Here is a 4368-nt window from a genome sequence, read left to right on the forward strand (position 1 = left end):
ACGTGACTAAGCCGCGCAGAAGAGGCGGCGGGCGGGCGGGTGGCCGGGGTTGTGCTGGGGTAAGAAGAGCGTGCGTAGAAAGATGAAGATAGAAATGAAAAGGCTCTAAGGCTGGCACCCTGCTTTATGTTGGCTTTCTCTGCGCGGTCAGTAAGATTCCTGGCTGAGCCTTACGGTCTGTGATGAATTTATTTCAGTTTACCATTATTTTGGGGGAAGGCCAGTTTAGTGACAAACATATAATCTATCTCTATAGATCAGAATTTCTTTGATTGCTTGAAGCTATTTTTCTAAGCCAGCCAGAAATTCAGCCTCTTGATGCACTGGACCTGAGTGGTTTCAATGCCAAAGGGCATTGAGCAGATCTGCTCCTTTTATCACGTGTAACAGATGCAAGAACACCAGCACCTCCCTTAATCAGGAACGCGCACTCTTGTTCGGCTGCGGCCGCTTCCCGTACAGGCCAAGGACGTTTGCAGCTCTGGACTGGTGTCTCGCAGCAACATTCAGGCCGATGGCACCGCTCCATCGCGCTTTCCCTCGCCTTCCCTTCTCCAGGTAGCTTAAAAAGTAAAATAACACCTTGCCTTTCTTGTGGCCTGTGTGTTTGATAGAAACCCGAACGAGCCTGGCCTGTGCAGCTTGGGGAAGGTTGCGTGTGGGTGGCAGGGAAAGCTCCCCAGCCGTTGCCGAGCTCTCCAGCCGCGCCGCCGCGCACTGCGAGGGCCGGTGTGCCAGCTCCTCCCGGCTCCTCCCGCCCCGCTTATCAATATTTCAGGTCCTTTAGAGGAACAATGCCTGCGGCAAATGTGTTAACTATTAATGATTGCAGGCTGCAGTATTGGCATTATTAGCAATGCAACCTTTAGCTTTATAATTAAGACCTGAGTTGAGATTTACTTTATAGGTCTCCATTGAATGCATGAAAAATTCAGGCACTCTATTGAAGACTTGCAAATGAAAGGCCACCAAGCTCCCCCAAATTTGATATTGCTTGATTGACTTTGGATGCACCCTGAGTAAAAACCCTGGCAAAACTGCCCTGTGACATGAGAGGCCAGCAGAGGCGTGCGTGGGCCTTGCTCATTCCTTGGTGTGCTCCGAGCAGGGTGGGAGGTGCAGGTGCCCAGTGCCTGGGGAAGGTACAGGATGGAGATGGAGGCAGTTTCTGTGAGTCCCCTTATGAGTGGCTGGGTGATGAGCAGGAATTTTGGGGGGAAATTCAGCACCAAACTCGTTCCCTCTCCCATTGCTCCTTCATCACCATTAGCATCACGCGAGTGATGGCAGCCCCGGGGGTACAGGGGCAGCTGTGGTGGCTGCTGGGCAGCTCTCCCATGCCCACCAGCATCCCTGCGGCTGCTGTGGGTACCTGGAACCAGCCAAACAGCCCAAGAGCACGCAAGTACCTGGGCATCTTGGGCTGCAGCCCTGTATCTTGTTGCTGGTTTCAGTCCTCTTGGCACAAGACGGTTTATAGCAACTCCTCCAGTAAGCGGTGTCCAAGAATCTTCCCGCATGCTGTGTGGCTGGGAGAGGCAGTGCCATCAACACCAGCTTGGAGTACCCAAAAGTTCTTTGGCTCTGCTGGCAGAATGTAATTGGGAGAGATTGCGTGGTAGAGAGCACAACAGAGCTGCTGCAGAGATGTTTTCTGTCCGCTCAGCGGAGGGTGGACTGTGCCTGGCAGAGGAGGAGTTAGGGATCCCGCAGAGGGGACAGATAAGAAGCTGGATCTAGATAAGGCTGAAGTGACGGAAGGAAATGAGATGGAACGTTTGAGAAGCCATAACTGATTGCTTCTAGTGCTAATAGATCTGATTTCTTTCTTAATTGGTTGTTTGATAAGATTTAATGTATATGTTGTAGAATGAAAGAAAAGGCAGGCAGATGGTCCAAAAATGTAGCAGCAGCAGTGAGCCTGTGACTTGAATATGGGTTTGTCTCTTTAATATTTGATACGAGCATGAATTAGTTGTTTCTGGAATCCATTAGGAGGTCCGGGAGAGCGATGGGAGTAGCTGCCTCGTCCTCCGTAGCACCGCGTGCAGCAGCCGGAGCTTTGCAGGTTGACGTTTTCCAGCCTGGAGCAAGGGCAGCACTGACCACGCAGCCTGGGCGCCAGCTGCCAGACGTGCGGGTCTGGGGGCATGGCCGGGGCTTCGCTCCGGCAAGATGTTATAAATGGCTAGGAGAAGCGCTGGGGGGGTGGGAAGGCCCGAAAACGGGGCAATGTATCATCTAATGGGAGAGGAGCGTGCGTGCGGGAGAGGGAGTGCCTGCGATCAGCTGGTTGCTTAAGTTCCTGATAGATCTGCTGTCACCGCTAGAAAATGTGAATACCACGGATATCCTAATCTTTGATTTTCAAAGGCACTTCCAAAGGCCGCGTGGTGGGACTGCGGGGTTAGTTGGTATTTACTGGGTCAAACGGGGCTGGAGTTGTCTGTCTTTGTACTGAAAAATGTATGTATTTTTGGGGCCACCTAGCAGAAAAGCTCTGAGCACGCACTGTAAAATAGCCCCGCGCGCACTGCTCTGGTGGCTGGCAGCAGAAGTCAGAGGATGCAATCCAGAAATCGGGGGCGAATTGAGCAGTCGTTTAAAATACTGGCAGGGGGAGCATCGTGTGGGATAAGCAATGGCATCCAAGCGAGTGCCTGAGCTGCACCTTGCACGGGGCTCTTATGAAAAACCTCTTGAGCGCACGTAGCCCCCGCCTCAGCCAGGAGTCCCTCAGCCATCGCTGGCTGAGTCCCTGGCACCCTGCCCTGTTTGCCTCCCGTGCAGCAAATGCCCCGGAGGTGCAAAGAGCTGGAAAATGGAGAAAAAAAACAAACAACCAAACCCAAACCACGTTAACGTGTGGCTTTCCAGCCTCCTGGAGCTGTGGCTCACGTTTGACGAAGAGCCTTTGTCCGTGTTCTGGCTGAGCCAGGCTTCCCCCGTAGCCTCTCCTAATGATGATCCAAGGTGTTTCTTGCTTGTACCGTAAGTGCCTTGCAGATGCTGGGGGCAGATTCATGGCAGAACATTTTCTCCCTCAAACACTTAATTAGTGAGTGTTTTGGGTCGTCCTCCCCCCAGATTAGGCAGCTCACCGGAAATCTTGCTGCCATAGCACTTTACTGAGCTGCAGAGAAAATTGTCTCCCAGAATCATTTAGTTGCAGATGGGAGATAGATGGTTTCAGTTTTGATATCGGTGTTTAAAATAATATGTAGAGAAGGTTTTTCAAGAAAAGCATAAAGACAAACTATTTATTAAGATGAACACCTCGCACAATTTCATTTTTAAGAGTACGGAAAAGGTAATTCTAGGGGAAAAAAAATGTCCTTAACGGAGAACATCGTCGGCTGTAATTCAGAGCTACCCGATCAGCACGTGTTCGAGGGAGATAAACTGAATCATCTGTTCTCCCCTCGCCATGGCTGCGAGGCTGATGTTTTATACTTTTGCAGATGAGCCTCTTTCAGGGTGTCAGGAGCAACGATCAGTCTATCATACGGGCGGTAGAAAGGGCATAGTCATTGCTGAAAGCATGTCAGTGGATTACAGCAATAAAATTTTTCACTGCTTCAAACAAAAGAAGGATGTGCTTGACAAGGGGATATATTTAAAATTCTTTTAAAGAAAGAACGCAGGAGCTGCTTTTCAACGCCCCTCCTGCTCCTGCTGCTTCTGAGTCTGTTCCTGCAAGCAGGGAGAGCTGGGCATGTGCAGCTTCTTACCCCTCAGCTTTGGAGGGGAAGCAAGGGGAAAAAAAAAAGACGCAAGCTTAGTTAAATCGGTGCTAGGTGTAAAATCCTTAGGCTTGGATCATGTACCACAACTGTGCCACGCTGACGTTGAAAATGTTCTAGTTTGTGCCATTTCGTTAGCCAAGGAGCATAAACTGTGTGCTGCAAACACCTGGAAACACAATGGAAAGATTTCCATGATCCTTAAATACCTGGTTCACTACCTGCAGCAGTGGCGTGCTCGCGGCGGCCCTGCCTTTTGCAGGACGAGCGCTGATTTATCCCGTGGAACCAGGCAGTGCGGAGGCACGAGGCAGGCCTGCCCCGTCCCAAATCCCACGTTAGGCATCTTGATGATTTAAGTAATAATTTATTGTCTTTTTATTTAACATTGCAATTAACATGATAAATAAGTGCAACAGTATTGTTTGAAATGTAGTATACAATTAAGCCCAATTAATTAATTGGCCTTCAATGATCAGGAGGAGAAAGATGTTCATTGGTTTTTTATGTGAAGAGATAGTTTGTTTTAATGAAAAATGTGTTGTGAAGCAGCTCGCGATGGAGACAACTTTCATTTTTAGGGTGAGCGTGGGGCTGGGCGAGGAGCCAGGGCCCCGCGGCTCCT

The 4368-nt window shown here is 50.0% G+C and overlaps 1 protein-coding gene across 2 annotated transcripts in view; it reads left to right on the top strand.

The window, feature by feature from the left end:
• The window catches only part of PBX3 (PBX homeobox 3), a 136913-nt gene that overhangs the window by 125410 nt on the left and 7135 nt on the right, over positions 1-4368 (top strand). The gene's annotated exons all lie outside the window — the stretch shown is intronic.

Source organism: Egretta garzetta, unplaced genomic scaffold (assembly GCF_000687185.1).
Source record: "Egretta garzetta isolate BGI_Z169 unplaced genomic scaffold, ASM68718v1 scaffold341, whole genome shotgun sequence".
Taxonomy (NCBI): domain Eukaryota; kingdom Metazoa; phylum Chordata; class Aves; order Pelecaniformes; family Ardeidae; genus Egretta; species Egretta garzetta.